Raw genomic sequence first — 19,625 nt, forward strand, 5'->3', positions numbered from 1 at the left:
CTATTTTTTTAAGGACTGAAAATAAGGATAGAGCTAGGACAAGGAGTTTTTCAAATCTCTGTTTAATGCTATCATATATCTAGTTAGAAGCACTTAACCATTTCATATTTCTCTTAATGGTTATTTTTACCACTATGGCAACCAGCTATGTGCTGGAAAACTAACTTATTTATTTTTTAGCTGATATTCAAGCTTTTCAGTTCTCCTGTAACTGAAAGAGGTTCAGTATCTTTTATTTTACTATTTTATTTACTTTATTATTTTTTAAAGATTTTATTTATTTATTCATGAAAGACATGGAGAGAGAGAGGCAGAGACACAGGCAGAGGGAGAAGCAGGCTCCATGCAGGGAGCCCGATGTGAGACTAGATCCTGGGACTCTGGGATCACGACTTGAGCCAAAGGTGGATGCTCAACCACTGAGCCACCCAGGCATCCTAGTATCTTTTTTTAAATTGAAGTACAGTTGACACGCAAGATTACATTCGTTTCAAGCATACAACATAGTGATTGGACAAATATATATGTTATGCTATGCTCACCACAAGTGTAGCTACCATCTGTGTCCATACAATGCTCTTATAATATCATTGACTATATTCCCTATACCGTACCTTTCATCCTCATGACTTACTCATTCTGCAACTGGAAGCCTGTATCTCCCACTCCCCTTCACCCATCTTTCCATCCCCTACTCCCTTTCACTCTAACAACCACCAGTGTGCTCTCTGTATTTATGGATATGTTTCAGTTTTGTTTATTTCTTTTTGTTTTTTAAATTCCAGATAGAAGTGAAATAATTTGGTATATGATACTCATGTTTCCTTTGTCACAGAGCTGTTGATAAAATAATAAATTTAACTGTACCTGCACATTCTTCACACTTATGAGCAGGTACAAAAAAGATAGATACACAAATGGTTATTATCTCATCTTGTGGATTCTTATATCCCAGAGATAGTGAATTGTCTATGGTCAAGAACTTTCTCCTGTGTATCTCAGTACACTCAGGCATCATAGAATCACATAAAGTAGGTTTTAATAATTCTCTTTTTTAATGATTATCATTCTATATCATTAGTAGCAAAATGAAATCTAAGAGAAAAGTACCAGAAATATTTCTAAATTTCTTAATTGTATTTTGTTAATAATAATGTCTAAATATTTGTTGTTACCAATATTTACTGACCTTTTACACTTATTACTAAATTCTGCCAGCAACACTGATATTCCACTGTCCCTAATATATATTTTATAGTTAAATATTAAAATGCCTATTGGTCACTATTTTATATTGTGTTTAATTAATGGCAAAGTATGTAGAAAAAGTAGTGAATACACTGTGACAAGGTTTTCCGTTGACTAGCAGTGCTATTTTTGGAAAAATTCCCTAGGTAAGAAATAGATTTCTGCATCTATTAAGTGAAAGTTTGCTTTAAATCACTATTTTTCAATTTTTGTTTCACGAAGTCTTACAGGAGCCTCACATCCTAATGAAGAGGCTATTATTACATATGCGAAGGTCTTGGGACTTCAAACCACTAAGCTTTAATGTTACACTGTTTTTTTATATTTTATAAACCAAATCTTTGTTTAAACTTTGCATGTAGAACAGATTCCAAGAGTATAAATAAATATTTAAAGCTAAAGCACAAAATTATATGCAAATCCTATTCCAGCTCAATATATACTCTATGTTTTTATAATTTACTAAGTCAAGTTTAATATGTATTCTTTCCACAAAGTCCTTTCTCCAGCTTCTTGCAACCAGGTCTACTGAAATTCTCAACTTATAAATTCAATCCAAGATCCTTCAGCAAATTTTTCCTGGGATAGGAATTACATTGATGTCCTGAAAACCTCCAAGAGTCTACAAGAAATGCTAGAACTCATAAGTGAACTTAACAACGTTTTAATGTGCAAAATTAACATTCTAAAATTAATTTTGTTTCTATACGGTAGCAACAAGCAAAAAAAGACTTGTTAAAATATTTCAAAGCACAGCACAAAAACTAAAAATCTATGAATAAATTCAGTAAATGTTGTACAGGGCTTCTACCATGCAAACTACCAAACATGATGAGAAAAATAAAAGAAGATCTAAATATATGGAGAGGCATACAAAGTTCATGGATTGGAAGATGTAATATTTTGCAAATAACAGTTTTCTCCAAATTGATTGGCAGAGCCCATGCGATCACTATCAAAATTCCAGTACAATTTTGTAGTTCTAGTTTTTGTTTCTGGAGAAATTGGCAAGGTAATCTTAATATTTACACAGAAATGCAAAGAAACTAGGATGAAAAAAGAATTTTGAAAAAGAACAAAGTTGATAGACTTATATATACCATCTGAATCCAAAACTTATTATAAGTCATACTAATCAAAATATGAAGGCCTTATGTTTATTATTTATGAACTTAGAACAAAGAATCCAAAAATAAACCCATACATTTTTGGTCAATTGATTTTCATCAAAAATGCCAATGGAATTTATTTAAGAGAATGATAGACTTTAAACAAATGTGCTAGGGCAATAAGATAGTGATGCACACACACAATCACACATACTCACACACTGAACTTACCTCACTCATACTATACATACAAATTAAACATAAATGGATTCTAAATGGATTATAGACCTAAATTTAAGCTACAACAATTAAATTTGTAGAAGAAAGCGGTACAAAATATTACTTGTATGGTTCAATTTCTATGAAATTTCCAGGAAAAATCAATCTATTGAAACAGTAATCAGATTAGACTATGCTTAAGGATGGAAATGGGAGAGGGTATTGTCTACAACTAGCATAAGGAAACTTTTTGGGTTTTTAGAAAAGTGTTATAGCTGGACCATGGTAATGGCTGCACAATAATATAAATTCACTAAAAACAAACCAAATTTGCATTGACAATTGTATTGGTTTGCTAGGGCTGCCATAACAAAATGCCACAGAGTTGGTGGCTTCAACAACAGAAATATATTTTCTCACAGTTGTGGAGGCTAGAAGCCCAAGAACGAGGTATCATCTGTGTTGTTTCTCCCGAGGCTTTTCTCATTGGCTTCTTGATGACTACCTTCTCCCTATGTCATCATACAGTCTTCCCTGTGTACATGTCTGTGTCCCAGTTTTCTTTTCTTTTAAGGTCATCAGCATCTAGATTAGGGCTCACTGTACCAACTTCATTTTAACTTATTAACCTCTTTAAAGACTCTGACTCCAAATACAGTCTCATTCTTAGGTACTAGGAGGTAGGCCTTGAGCATATGAATTTTGGGGGAACCCAATTTAGTCCATACGAACCACCTGGCTTTCTGAAAGCCAGAAAATAAAATGAAACCATTAATTCTGAATTTGATTCTTTGTGTATTGATCTTTGTGATGTGGGTATAAGCTGGTTAGTTGGTCCAGGTTAGTTAGGTTAGGTATAGGTCAGATTTCGTCTTTAGAAAAGGAACCACATTGGACTCTCAGAGGTTACAATAATATAAAACATTGGAATGCCTGGGTTGCTCAGTGGTTGAGCATCTGCCTTTGGCTCAGATCATGATCCTGGGATTCCGATATCAAGTCCCACATCAGGCTCCCTGCATGGAGCCTGCTTCTCCCTCTGCCTATGTCTCTGCCTGTGTCTGTGTCTCTCATGAATAAATAAATAAAATCTTAAAAAAATGTAAAACATATTTCTACTGTTTGTTAAAGAAATACAATTAGGTGGTGTATATTTGTTTTGGCAGGTTGGAAGGTGATATGGGCATGGTGGTGAAGGGAGGATTGTGGGAATATGTACAACTATGAAGGTGAATAGGATTAGCTACAGGATCCCACTAAAGATTATTGTCAGCTGTCATAGAAATGAGTATCAAATTACAAACTAATTATTATTTAATGCTGTACAAATATTCACATACTGAGTTGGCTACTGTTTTATTTATTTATTTATTTATTTATTTATTTATTTATTTATTTACTTTTCATTGTTACAGCCAGGCTTATAATCCACATGTAGACTCAAGCATTATTTTATCATATTACGTAAATTTTCATGATGGTCTGAATGAACAGATGGTATTAACACATTTTAGTGATGGTGATGAAGAGCAAGTATCATTATTTGATAGAGCAATTTCTTTCAGGATGTCATGTGTTTATATTTACACCATTTTAATGGCTTTTTTTCTGAAAAATGACAATGTTTGAAATGTGGATTCTTCTGTGAATTTTAAGTAGATGTTAATTATAGCAGGTTGCTGGTTATGTCAACATAATTGCATTGTAACCCTTTATAGCATCTTAATTGCAGATATCCTTTTCAGTTTTATTTATTTTTTTTCCTTTTCAGTTTTAAATAAGCATTAGCTGTCCATCCTCTATTTCCTTTATGTGATCTCAAGATTCTGTTTTGAGGTGTATTTTATACAATGTACCTCTCACTCGCCTTTATTTCTCCTGTTTCCCCTTCAAAATTTAACAATTATTGTTTTCTGTTACATATCTCTGTTCTTATATAATGATAAAGCATAATTTTCTTTTATTAGCACTTGTTTCTGGATAAAGAAAAGGTACGCAAAGAATTCCCTTTGGACTGGGCAAAGTTAAAAATAAATCATAGCTATATATAGTGTATCCTAGGTGAAGATAGCAAAGGTAAAATTAATTTCTGAATCTTTACTTTTCAACAAGTTTTGTAGGTTCCAGCTAGCATGTTGAATGGCTGGGGCTAATAATGAACTCACTTGCATACACACACAATTCCTTTGCCCCTCTTCTGCTTCACTGTAATCACTTACTGCTGTTGAATCCAACGCTCCATCTCCCCTGCCCTTCCATCCACACAGGTGACCACAGTTGGAGGAAGACACACTTCGATGCCAACTAGGCTCACTTTCAATTTATGGTCACTAATCTCTGGTGGACCCCTTCCGCTCTCCCACTGCCTTGCTGTATTTCGCTATGTTCACTCTTCCACTCCGCTAATTAGTTATTTTATAGTTTCTCGTCTCTTCTGAAATCTTCAGGGCCTCTTTCATCATCCCCACTCGCAGTTGATGAGCTTAATTTCTATTTCACTGAGAAACAAGAAGCAATCAGAGATTTTACCCAAGCTCATTCTATTACATCTACCCATTTACCGCATCTGGGCGTATTTGCTCTTCCTTCCCTCCTTTTGCAGTGAGTCTACCGTCTGCCCTTCTGGAATAGGGCAGCACCTCCATCTGTGAATTAAATCCTATCCTATTCGCCTCGCTGAGAACCCTGCAGCAGCAGTTCTTCTTTCTCTCTGATGCATCATCATTTTTCTCTATTTCATCTTTGTCATCATATACATGTATAAACTGTTTATTTCCCTTGTTAAAACAAAACCACAACTGTTGACTCATTACTTATTCTAAATATCACCATATTTCCTTCCTTTCATTTATAGAAAAAAACCCTTCTCAGAAGTAACGTGTACTTGCTATCTCTAATTCCTCCTCCCATTTTCTTAAAAGTCTTCTTTATTCACATTTTCCACCCTGCCCCTCCGTGATAGCTGGTCTTGTCTAGGTCTTCAATAACCGCCCACTGCTCACCTCATTGTGCTTCTCAGGCCTCAGCATACTTTATCAGCATCTTTGGACATAGTTGATCCCCTTTTGGTCCAGGATATCCCACTTTCCTGGTCACTTCCTACTTTACTGGTCATATTTGATGCCTGCCTCTCATCTACCAAATCTATTCATGCAGTTTTGATCACCAGGTCCAGTGTTAGACCTTTCATTCTATTTAAACTCATCCTCTAAGTCTTGGTCCTATGTTTTGAAGTAATACTGATATGCCAATGGCTCCCAAATGTGTATTGTTAGCCAAGACTGGTGACTCTATTAAGCATCCAATCTCAACAGGTGCCAAACTGAACTCCCTAAAACTGATTGTCCCTGTACCTTCTCTGAGTCAGTAAATGACAGCATTGTTTGCCACATTGCTTGTGTAAAAAACTTTGATTTTTGTCTCTCACTCTTTCTCTTATTCCCCACATCCAGTTCAGAAGCAAAGCAAACTACATCCAGAATCTGTTTCTACCATAGTTATTATCCTTACCTCAGCCATTCTATTTTTCCTGGATATTTACAATAGTTTCTTCTTGCCTGCTCTGATCTGTGACTTTTCTCCCTTGAATCTCAATATATAAGATGGAGTAATCCTGGTAAAAAGTCAGTTTATATTACTCTTCTGCCCTAAAGCCTTTCAAAGTTTTTCATCTTATTCAGAACAGAACTTAAGAGTTATCAAAAATTTCTATATATTTTCTCTGTTGTCATCTTCTTCAACTTTTCTTCTCACTTACTCTGTTCCAGTTCACCAGCCTCCTAGTTGACTTTCAAAAACAGTAGTGACAATCTTGATGAAGCCCCTTTGCACTTGCTGTTCTAAACACCTCACTCTTTCCCCCTAGATAGACTTCTTGTTTATTTCTTTCAATTTTCTATTCAAATATACTTCTTTTTGTGAGGCCATCTCTGATTATTTTATGTCTAAACTTCCTGCCCCTCTTCCCTACTTTGTTTTTCCATGAAACTTATTACCATATAACATATTGTATTTTACTTATTCATTTGCTCATTGCTTATCTGTTTTTAGTTGAAAGTGAATTCCAGGGAGCCACATATTTTTTTTGTTTTGTTTTGTTTATTGTTAGACTACCAGTGGTTAAAATAGTGCCTGGCACATGTAGCTGCTTAGAAAATATTTGATGAGTAGATTAGTAAATAGATGAATGGAGGATCCACTGTGGTATTTAAATACATCACTGTTCCCTTCCCACTGTAACTCATTCATTTAGTAGGTGCTGAGAATCTACTAAACTAAATATTGAGGTCAAAAACATGAATATTATAAAGTCCTACCTTTGAGGAACTTTCAAGTTAGTAAGGGATAATAGGACTACAAATATAATAGCAATAATAGAACGTGGGGGTGCCTGGGTGACTCGGTGGGTTAAGTATCTGACTTCAGCTCAGGTCATGATCTCAGGGTCCTCGGGTGGAGCCTCAGGTTGAGCCCAACTCAAGCAGGTTCTCCATGCAGCTCCAGTGGCTCCACACTCAATGGGGAATCTGCCTCTCCTTCTCCCTCTGTCCTTTGTTCTGCTTGTGCTCTCTCTCTCTCTCTCGCTCAAATGAATAAATAATAAATAAATAAATAAATAAATAAATAAATAAATAAATAAATCTTAAAAAATTAACAATAGAATGTGGAGGATTTTATTCAAGAGGAATACATTTAAAGAGGTCAACCAGAATGACTCTTGAAAAAATAACATATAAAAGACAGTAGGGAATTACAAAGCTAGTTGAGGTAGTGAAAGCAGCACGAAGGGATGCTGGGGTAGGAAAGTGCAGGCAATGTTCAAAGACCACCCCTGTGTCTGTCAGTGAGCAAGAAGTGGAGATTAATAATCCCCCAGTTGAAGGCAGAGGGGTTCTGTTTTTATGAAATCTATGTGATTCATTCTATTTAGGGAATACAACGCCCTTAAATAATTCAGAATTGAGCATATGGGCCCTCCAAGTTATTGAAGATACAAGTACAGAATAGACCAATTCCTTTCTGGTAAGAAAAACTTAAATTTAAAGCCCAAAGCCATCAGAAAACATTTTTTAAAGTACTCTTTCCCAATTTCTTCCACACACTTGGGAAATAAGTTAATTTTTTCATCAAAGTATTCCGTGTGTCCGTATATATTTGACACAGCAAATTTAGAATGTTTGTGCAAAACTAAGGACAGAATTATAAGCAGATGGATCCTCAATAAACACTTTCAGAGAGAGATGTCTGTGATACAAACTATAAACAATTTCCTTCCCACCTCCAAGCTAGGAGTTGCTAATGCATTGTTGTTTACTGAAAATTCACTGCTCAGCATTCTCTCCAATCTAATTTTGAATCAGAATCTCTGAGGTGAGGAGGCTAAAGAAATCAGCATTTTTAGTAACTTTCCGGTTGATGTCTACACAGATAAGATTTTAGAACCTTGATTTTCAAGCTATAGGTGTGTATGCAAGGGAGAGAAAGAAGACAAATACATTAATTGGAATTGAAAGAGAATTTTTCCTATTCTTTATTCTTTATCCTCCCTCATGCCATTCAAGGTTATTTGCTACAACACCATTATCAGACAAGCAACTTGGCCTTGCTTGTTGAGACATATTTGATATCAGTGACTATGTCTTCTACTTATTATTTGTGTTTAAAGCCTCCTTCGATAGACTCTAACATAATTGGTGCTCAATAAATAATAATGATGATGATGATAACTGTTCCCAATCTTAATCCTTTTTGCTTTATTTGAATTAAATTTATCTATTTTAGCTATCTCTGATCTTAAAGAAATCTGATCTGCCACTTTCTCACCAGAATTTATATAAAATGACAATGGTCATCACATGGCATTTTAATTTTCTCACTTTCCAGTTTAAGTAAGTCCTTATTTCTCTTGGGGATCTACTTTAACCACCACCACTCCCTCTGCATTTTTTTTTTTTTTTACTACTTTCTGAGTCCCCTTTATCGTGTTTATTTGTATTTTTATTTTCTGGATCTCTTTTAACTTCTTCGTCTCTCTCTAGATGTTCATTGATTGATTTATCTGGGACTAGACTTCCACATGATGAAGATCAGATTAGATCTTTCTCAGATGGCATATCCCATGGTCTTTTTTGCCTTTAAATTTTTGTACCTTATTTTCTTTTGCTCACCTAACACATGCGTTGCTCATTTTGTGCTCATCAATATTCTATCATATAATATTTAACATAATTATAATATCTAGCCCTCATAGAGATCTACTGAGTTAATATCTCAATTTAGAAATGGGGGAAGTAAAAGCACAGAGTTGTTGAGTGACTTGCTATATTCATGCAGCCAACTAAGTTGTAAAGACAAGGTGTGGACTCAGACAATCTGATTTCAGAATCTATTCTTTCAATAATGACACCAATGCCTTTACAGTAATAGTTCAACCATCCTAGTTTGTCCATTTATGTGTCTTAATTTTTCTATGCTTCTTTCCTCTTTTTGAGGGTGATGGTTCAAAGGTTTTTTAAACCATTTTCCTTTCCATTACTGTATTGGAATTTATATATTCTCTTTTTTTTCTTTTGGTGGATGTATTAGTATTTCTACCATGAATATTTAAACAATTCTAAAACATATATCTTAATACCTCTTCCAAGCAATGCAAGAATCTTAGATTTTAACTTCATTATCACCCATCTTGATACTATTTTTATTTATGACATATTGCTATTCCACATCTCATGGAACACATTTTATTATCATACTTATTAACTTCTCCATTCTGATGAGTGCAATATTATTCTTATTTTAATGGACATTTTTTCTTGACTTCCAGTGAAATTGAACACATTTTCATGTTTATTGACATTCAGTTTTCTTCTGTGAATTATTTTTTTAATTGTGTTTTTCTCAATTATTTATAAGATTGATCTATTTATCATAAATGGTAGTAAATCTTAAGTTTTATGTTTTACAAAGGTCTTAGTTTAAATGACTGGCCCACTTTTCACTCTCTATAAAGCATTACTTGAGGAATAGATTTTTCACATAATATAACAAGATTCATTTAGAAATTACTGTTTGTGCTTAAGAATCTTGTTTAAAAATCCTTTCATACATCAATGTTTGTAAAAATATTTTCCCATCTTTTATTCCAAAATTTTCAGTTTTAAATTTAACCTTATTTAGAATTTATTTTTGTACTTGATGTGTGGTAGAGATCCAACCAATTTTGTTCTCAGTGTGGGTAACCATATTCCCAGCACGATTTCTTCATGGATCCATCTATTTCCCTCTTAATGCTACCTCTTAAAATTCCATGTCACAGATTATTGTTTCTGTTTCTTTTCTACTTCTATTTCTTTCTATTCTACTTCATTGCTCTATTTTCCAATCCCTTTGCTATTTCCACTGTGACTGTTTGTGAATTAAATAAGAAGACGTAACAATAGTTATTGTAATGTTGAAGAAATGATAATTACAAACTCTATTTTAAAATATTTGCAGCAATTGTGGTGAGATATAAAATATCTAATTTCTGAGAATGAAGTCACTGCTAGTACATAGGTAATTTGTAGTGTACTTCATGATAGAAGGAAATGCTACATCATAGTTAAAAGTCAGGAGAAAAGAAGTTTAATTTACCACATCCAGGCTCACAGACCTTTGCATTTATCCATAGAATCCTTGGTCCCATAATTCCCAGCTTAAGAAATTCATGCTTTAGGTATTATAAGAATTGGCATAGCTCTACTTAGATCTAGGCAAAGTCTGGGTTTCAGTCAACAAGGAAGAGAAAACCATTCTATTCTTTGCTTGGTGAATTTGGCTACTTAGGTACTTCATTTAAGTGGAATCAAGCAGTATTCTTTCTATGACTGGGTTATTTCACTTAGCATAATGTCCTCAGTCTTCATGTTGTTAACGGCAGAATTTTCTTCTTTTTAAAAATATTCTATTTTATGTATATACCATGTTTACTTTATCCATTCATCTGTTGATGGCTATTGTGAATAGTGCTGCAGTAAACATGAAAGCACATGTATCTCTTTGAGATCATTATTTCAATTATTCTGGGCACATATTCAGAAGTGGTATTACTAGATCACATTTTTAACTTTTTGAGGAGCCTCCATATTATTTTACATATCAGCTGAATCATTTTATATTCCCACCACAGTGTAAAAGGTGGGAATATCCCACCTTTCCACATCCTCACCAACATTTTAAAAAAATAAAATAGCCATTCTAATTAGTGTGAGGTAATATCTCATTGTGGTTTTTTTTTAAAGATTTTTTTAAACAGTTTTTAGTTTTTAATGAACTTGTAAACAAAAAGCTCCCATTTCAAAATAAAAACAAAATCTCAGATCATATAGATGTTTACAGTGATTACATTTATCTAAGCAACATACAAACATGTTCAGTTGTAAGATGTTAACTAAACTTCTGTGACAAATATGCATTTTTTTTTAAATACTAAGAACATTATAGAGTTAATGCAGAGTCCTAAGGATAGTCTAGTAGTCACTAAGTTTTTCTCGAGTCTTCACGTTAGATGCTGTTATTTCTAGCACAAGTAAGCAGATAGAGTCTTTTGTATGCTCAAACACTGGAATCTTTGGTTGCTACCATATCAGTTGGCTTGCAAACAAGAAGCCGACCATTTTAAGAATGTTTTAAGTGAACAACTTGCAAACCCCAGGGGTGGATAAACCCTAAGAATGCACAATTGTGAGCATTTACAACCTTCACAACTGTGGCTCAAGACTGTTCATGCCGTTCTTCTGAAATGAGATCTCAAAGCAGTATAGTTCAAAGTAAAAGATTTTAACCAAAAATTGGCATATGTACAATTTCTCCACCAATTTGTGTGTGTCAACCATTTAGTTAACTTTTCCACTTGAAAAAATGCAATAGAAAACTGGACACCAAAAAAAAAAAAAAAAAAAAAAGGAAACTGGACACCATGTTTCACTACCTCAGTGAATATTCACAATTACAGAGGCTACAACTCAGGACATGGCATCACCAATGCTTCCCAGAGCCAGTTTATACTGAAATTAAGTTCTTTACGCCAAGTAAATGGTTGTTCACAACCACTGGCTAGTGTACATATGAGCTAAAATTCCTAGAACTGGGGAGAAACAAATGCTGCTCCGATCATCTGCTCTGCTTCTTCTGTTCCTTCATTCATGCTTAGAAACCCGTGGGGGTTTGGGCCTGCTGACCCTGCCCACTTGAAGAGGCTGCCTGCTGTGCTGCTTTCTGCTTTAACATTGTCCAGTCAAATGTGTAGTCATATTGGTGGTTCAAGGTCCTGAAAATAATGCGGAATAGCTGCCTCAGATACATGTAATCCGGGGCTTCCTCAAAGTGTAGCCGACGACAATAGTTTAAGTACATGGCAAATTCTGCAGGAAACCCCTTACATAAAACTTCAGCAGGAGTGGACATCTTCTTTTCACTAATCTTATCATATTTTTTGTCTTTGTTTTTGTTTTTGTTTTTTTTTTTTTTTGGTTGCAGCCTTTAGTTCTTGCCATGGCAGGCTGGTTCTATTAAAATACATCAAAAACATATCCTAATGATTCCATGTCATCTCTGCGACTCTTTCCAATACCAAGATGTGCATTGAGGCTAGCATATGGGGCAGTGCCAGTGAGATTTTTATCTTCTCTGTATGGTATGTGTTGCCTTGTCCTGTTGTCTCTGTACTTTTTGGCCAAACCAAAATCAATAAGGAATAACTTATTACAGTGACACCCAATACCCATTAGGAAGTTATCTGGTTTAATGTCTCTGTGTATGAAATTCTTTGTATGTACATATGATCCTACTCATCATCTGGTCAGCTAACATAAGTACAGTTTTCACTGTGAACCTTCTTGAACAGAAATTGAAGAGGTCATTGAAACTGGGTCCAGGAAAATCTATGACTGGCACATTGTAGTCTTTTCCCTGACCATACCACCATGTGTGGGGGATGCCCATCCCACCTTGAAGAATCTTCTAGAGTTTGCTCTCTTATGGGTCTTCCGTACCAGTTTGTATTTCCCTCCAACAATGAATTCAGCCTTACAGGTGCTGCTGCTCGCCATCCTGAGAGAGGAAGATGGAGCTTTTTTAAAGATTTTATTTATTTATTCATGAGAGACATACAGAGAGAGAGAGAGAGAGAGTGAGAGAGAGAGAGAGGCAGAGACACAGGTAGTGGGAGAAGCAGGCCCCATGCAGGGAGCCCGACGTGGAACTCGACCCCCGGTCTCCAGGACCACACTCGGCCTAAGGTGGTGCTAAACCGCTGAGCCACCCGGGCTGCCCTCATTGTGGTTTTGATCTGCATTTTCCCAATGATTAGTGATGATGAGAGCACCTTTTAATATACCTTTTGACCATTTGAATGACTGAGGGAAGGGGGGCATAGGGAGTTGTGCAATTGGTGTAAAGTTTCAGCTATGCAGGATGAATTAATTCTAGAGATTTGCTATGCACCATAGTGCCTATATTCAACAATAATGTATTATGCACTTAAAAAAATGTCAAGATGGTAGATCCCATGTTCTCTCATCTCATGAAAAACAAAATCAAACAAACCAAACCAAACAAAAAACAACAAAGGGAACATGGAAACTTTCTGAGATGGTGTGTATATCTATACCTTGAATGTGATGATGGTTTCATGGGTGTATATATGTAGGGCCAAACTCATCAAAGTGCATGCATTAAATATGTGCAGGTTTTTATATATCAATTATAGCTCAATAAAGCTGTTTTTAAAAAAGGAGATTCAGAGCATAGAGAAGGCCCAACCAATGAAAACTGGCCAACTAGGAAGTAAAATTAATGATTTTTGCTCACATTGTATTGGTGAGAACTTAGTTATGTGGTCACCCCTAACTTTAGAAATGGTTAAGGAATAATGTAGCAGGACAGCTATGTGTGCAGTTATAATATATTTCAATGGGTAGACAACCAGGACAGCTGTGCTCTAATACTCTGTAGTGAGTTAAGGAAAAATCATTTGACTTAATTAGCTAAGATTGTATTTTTATAATGATATAATTTTATCGTATAGTTTGTTTCTATGGAAATGATCATTTCTTCTCTGGTCAGTAAGAATTCTATCTGACTTTGCAATTTTTAAAAAGATTTTATGTATTTATTCATGAAAGACAGAGAGAGAGAGAGAGAGTTCCAGAGGCAAAGGGAGATGGGGGCTCCCTGCTTCCCCCTCCTTCGATCCCAGGAAACCTACATTTCTATAAAGTCACCTTCATTTACAATAACTGTGTAAAATATTGTTAACCTTAATTTTCTACTAGGTGATAAATTAAAAGTAAAATATTGTTGCACATCAAGAGTGATGGAATTATATTAACCTTGTTACCTAATATCCACTAGGTTTCCTTAGTTAACTTTGGCCTAGTTTCTTAATTATTATAGCCGTGGTATAGGATATATTTTCTTCTAGGTAATCAAAACAGAGAAAGAAGTTAGGAAATATTGTATATGTAGATTGAAAGGAGTCTCCAGTGATGCATAATTTCTATCACAGAAGTTTCTGAATTATCTATAAAATTGATTTAAAAACATCTTTGGATACATTCCTTGAAAAAAAAATCCTATCTTGAGGCTATTATATAACATTTTAGGTTTTTTAAAGTAGGGAAGCTGTACTAATTCCTAATTATTTTCCTCCCAACATTTAGAAAATATTTAACATACTAATGTCACAAGAATGAATAAAATTCCCAAGTATCAGTTTTAAGGCTAATATAGTCCATTCTTTGTGACGGTTTCTACAGAACAGCTAATCGATTTCTGAAGCTACATTATGCTTTTCCTTAATGTTTTTCTTTTTAAATAAATTCTCTGAAGCTTTATTGCCCAGTAGGGTGGCACTAATCACGTGTGGCTAAATTCCAAATAAAAGTAAAATGAAATAAGCTTAAAAATCCAATTTCTCAGCTAGTGGCTCCTGCCTTGTCCAGGACAGAACATTTCCATTATCGTTGAAAGTTCTGTTGGACAGATTTCTGTAGAGATGACATACTTTTATTAGAAGTTCATCTATTATTTTCTCCTTGCAGACTGTCACAGTTACAGAAATTGTATTCTATTGTAAGAAAGTACTAAGGCCATATATAAAAGTTTAGCAATAAGGATTTGGTCATAAACATATAATTTAAAGAAAACAAAGAAAAATAAAGATTATATAGACTCATATATATGAACATATCTATATCTATCCTCTAATACTTGCAATATCCCTGAGGACAGGTACTATTATTATCTACGTTTTATAGATAAGGAAATTGAGGCCAGGAGGTTAAGATTGGCATTCAGTCTTGTTCGAGGATCTAGGGCACCTAACCACCATATTTCACTGCTTCTCACAGAGGAAGTCTCTGATAATAACAGCAAATGTTAAACTACTGTATCCCATGTGGTTTGTATGTGCATTCATAATTCTTACTATGAATCTATCAAGGCTGCTTAGAAATATTGCAGACTTTATTCAGTTGAAGCTTTGCACTCACTTTAGAAGAATTCTGTATTTCCTGAATGTTGATCATATGTAATACTCTGTTCACTATGGCTTATTTTGAATCAAATGAAGTCTCCGATCATTGCCCTTCATATTGGCTAAAGTAATTACTAAAACATTTTCTTCAGAAGTGATGGAACCATGACAGCTTTCAAAAGACTGGTTTTGAGAAAGATGTCATTTGTGTTAGTATCCTTTCATTTTTTAAAAAGAAAGAGTGGTGATCTGTGAATTCAGTTCAAGATTTAAATATATTTGAGTATTAATGACAAAAATAAATGTTTTTTTCAATTTTTAAATAAATACAGTTTGTGTGTGCATGTGTGTGTATGAAGTATTTATTTAGAATAGGAACATCCTGCTGTGTAAACACACTTAGGAATAATGCAAATTTGGAAATAATGCAATTGGCAACTGGCTTCCTCTCTTCTTCAGGTTGAAGTTTTTGTCTTCTAAAGAGAAGAGACTTAGGGGAAAGGAAAGATTTAGAGAGAATAGTTAGGCAAACAGGAAAAAGCAGAGGACAGCCTCTTTTGCAAAACAGGAAGCATTCAGAACTTGAGTCACCAGGATACCTTACTTAGCAAGATATTCGGGTTCGAGGCAGTGATTATATCAACCTCATCATAAGGCGATTTTGCCTTTCATTTGATTGTATTTTTGAACCATATTTATTATGTTATTAAAGAGTTATATTGTGAATGGTTAAATTATTTTATCTCATATGACTCTAAAGTATGGTAAAAATACACAGAGAATAAAATATATACATATATGCACATAGTCTTACTTGCCACCCTATTTGTTTAGCCTTCTTTATGACTTCTTTCTTTCTTTATGTTTCTTTTCTCCCACTCTGTGACACTAAACTGTCACAAATTTGGGTCTTGGTATTCTTCTATAGTACTCTATTTTACTGATCTTTTTTTTTTTTTTTTTTTTAAATCTTTTCGCTCTAGCATTTTTAAGGACAAAGAAATAAATGGAACAAAACACATCTCCTTTCCCAGCAGTGACTCCTGGTATACTCCTCTCTCAGCCAAGGCAGGAGGTCCCCACTGCTATTCTTCTCAGACACACTGCAGGCTAAATGTTCCCAGAACAGATCTGCACTTTTGACAGGCTTGGTCTGTGGTGATTAATTTTATGGGTCAACTTGACTATGCCACAGGGTGTCCAGGATCTTGGTCAAAGTTATTTTGGGTGTGTCTGAGGGCAATTTTGTATGAGATTAACTCTTGAATCAATAGCCTGAGTAAAGCAGATTGTCTTCCTCAACGTGGGTGAGCCCTGTTATATCCATTTGAAGGCTTTATTAGAACAAAAAGGCTGACCCATAAATGAATAAAGGGGAACTCCTCCTGCGAGACTGTTGGGGCTCAGTGTTTTCTGGCCTTTGCACTTTAACATTCTATAACATCTCTTCTTATTCTTAGGCCTTGGTACTCAAATTGGAACTATACATTGACTCTCCTGGGTCTCCAGCTGGTTGACGGCTATCTTGGGATTTCTCAGCCTCCACACTTGTGTGCGCCAATTCCTTACAATAAATCTCTTTATATAAAAAGATCAGTTCTTTAGAGAGCCCTTATTCTGATATATGGTCTTATTCAATTTGTTCCTGATTATGTTATGTCAGTTGTCAAAATTCTATGCGTCCTTCAAAGTCTTAACTTAGATTTGCCATAAAGACTTTCCTTCTGCATTCATAGAACAGTGTTTCACAACTAAATGCTGCAGACATTCATGGGCATTAAGTGCACACTTTTTTTTTGTTAAATATTTTATTTATTTATTCATAGAGACAGAGAGAGAGAGAGAGAGAGAGAGAGGCAGAGGGAGAAGCAGGCTCCATGCAGGGAGCCCCACATGGGACTCGATCCCAGGTCTCCAGGATCACACCCCAAGGTACAGGCAGCGCTAAACTGCTGAGCCACCGGGGCTGCCCAAGTGCACGCTTTTAAGAGGGAGTTGTTAGAAAGGCTTTAGGTGGGCTTTCCGTGATAGTTTCTGGTAGGATTGAGGAGGACAATTCTGTCTTTGCTGTCAGGGTTCTTTTGGCAAACTGTGAAAACTGATTCTGATCTACTGAAACATAAAAACAACTTATTATGAAGAGTCCAAAACAGGCAAAAGGCAAGGACAATTATGTGGGCAAAACCACTGCCAAAGCAACAGGCCTTGGCACTGATTGTGCTATTGATCAGGAGACAGCACCAACGAAAGGCTACTGGCACCACAATTGGATGATGAGCACCATTGTGAAAAAAATTGATATTGCTTCTGCCATAATGAATTCTAAAACATTCATGTCTGTTGTTGTTTTAAGGTAAGTTCACCTAACCAGGAAAGTGCTATCTGATAGATCGAGGCTGTTGATAGTCCATACCCTATTCCTATCATTCAATAAAGCAAGTGTCTGGATATTTTTGTTTGCTTTGAAAAAGGTTTGTGCTTTCCCAAATCCCAGTCACTAGAAATGAAGAGAGAGTTCAGATATTAGGGAGCAGAAGAACAAATAAACCAAAGGGGGAAAAAAAAGATAATTTCATAGTGGATTGATTAATTTTTGATGTTTTGATTTTTATTTAAATTTTAGTTAGTTGGGATGCCTGGGTGGCTCAGAGGTTGAGCATCTGCCTTCGGCTCAGGTCATGATCTTGGGGTCCTGGGATCGAGTCCCACACCGGGCTCCCCGCATGGAGCTGCTTCTCCCTCAGCCTGTGTCTCTACCTCTCTGTGTGTGTCTCTCATGAATAAATAAATAAAATCTTAAAAAAAATAAATTTAGTTAGTTAATATATAGTGTAATACTGGTTTCAGGAATAGAATTTAGTGATTCATCACTTACATGTAACACCCAATGCTTATCACAAAAGCCCTCCTTAATACCCATCACTCATTTAGTTCATCCCCTACCCCTGTCCCCTCCAGCAACACTCAGTTTATTCTCTACAGTTAAGAGTCTCTTATGGTTTTCCTCCCTCTTTTTTTTTTCCCAGTTCCCTTATGTTCATATATTTTGTTTCTTAAATTCCACATTAAAGTGAGAGCATATGGTATTTGTCTTTCTCTATTTTGCTTAGCATAATATACTGTAGCTCCATCCATGTCATTGCAAATGGCAAGATTGCATTCTTTTTGATGGCTGAGTAGTATTCCATTATATATATTACCTACACATCAGTCTATGGACTCTTGTTTTGTTTTTTTTTTTTCCCATAATTTGGCTATTGTCGATAGTGTTGCTATAAATATAAGGGAATATATGAGCCTTCAAATCAGTATTTTTGTATCCTTTGGGTAAATACCTAGTAGGGCAGTTGCTGGGTCACAGGGTAATTCTATTTTTAACTTTTTGAGGAACCTTCATACTGTTTTCTTGAGTGGCTGCATCAGTTTGCATTCCCACCAAGAGGGTAGGAGGGTTCCCCTTTCTATACATCCTCACCAATATCTGTTGTTTCCTGCATTGTTGATTTTAGCCATTCTGACAGGTGTGAAGTGGTGTCTCATTGTGGTTTTGATTGGTATTTCCATGATGATGGGTGATGTTGAATATCTTTTCATGTGTCTGTTGGCCATCTGAATGTTGTCTTTGGAAAAAATGTCAATTCGTGTCTTCTGCCCATTTCTTAACTGGATTATTTGTTTTGTGGGTGTCAAGTTTGATAAGTTTTTTAATATTTTTTGGATACTAACCCTTCATCATATATTTCATTTTCAAATATCTTCTCCATTCTGTAGGTTGCCTTTTAGGTTTGTTGTTTCCCTCACTGTGCTGAGGTTTTTTATGTCGATCAAGTCCCAATAGTTCATTTTTGCCTTTGTTTCCCTTGCTACCAGAGACGTGTCTAGTAAGAAGTTGCTATAGCTGAGGTCAAATAGGTTGCTACTTATGTTCTTCTCTAGGATTTTGTTGGTTTCCTGGCTCACATTTAGATCTTTTATCCATTTTGAATTTATTTTTGTGTATGGTGTAAGAAAGTGGTCCAGTTTCATTCCTCTGACTGTTGCTGTCCAGTTTTCCCAACACCATTTGCTGAAGAGATTGTGTGTGTGTGTGTGTGTGTGTGTGTGTGTGTGTGTTTTCCATCGGATATTCTTTCCTGCTTTGTCAAAGATTAGTTGACCAAATAGTTGTGGGTCCATTTCTGGGTTTTCTATTTTGCTCCATTGATCTATTTGTCTATTTTTGTGCCAGTACCATGCTGTCTTGATGACTACAGTTTTGTAATATTGCTTGAAGCCCAGACATAGTGGTTTTAGAAACTGTTTAAAATTAATCCTTAGAACAAATATAAGAAGAACATGGTATTATATATACTTCACATATGCTAGTCTGAACATCTAATAAATTAAATTGCTTTCTAAAATTTATACATAACTAAGTATAATTTATATATAACTTAGTATAATTAATGGTTTGAGCAGTTTTATGACAATTATATAAATAATAAATCTCAGTAACTTGGATTATCATGAATTCAGAAAAATCTCTTTAGTGCTGT

At 35.2% G+C, this 19,625-nt stretch overlaps 1 pseudogene; it reads right to left on the minus strand.

The window, feature by feature from the left end:
- Positions 1–11,526: 11,526 nt before the first annotated feature.
- Positions 11,527–12,664, minus strand: LOC140602251 (casein kinase I pseudogene; annotated as a pseudogene).
- Positions 12,665–19,625: the final 6,961 nt, after the last annotated feature.

The sequence above is a fragment of the Canis lupus genome, chromosome 13 (genome assembly GCF_048164855.1).
Source record: "Canis lupus baileyi chromosome 13, mCanLup2.hap1, whole genome shotgun sequence".
NCBI classification, from domain to species: Eukaryota; Metazoa; Chordata; class Mammalia; order Carnivora; family Canidae; genus Canis; species Canis lupus.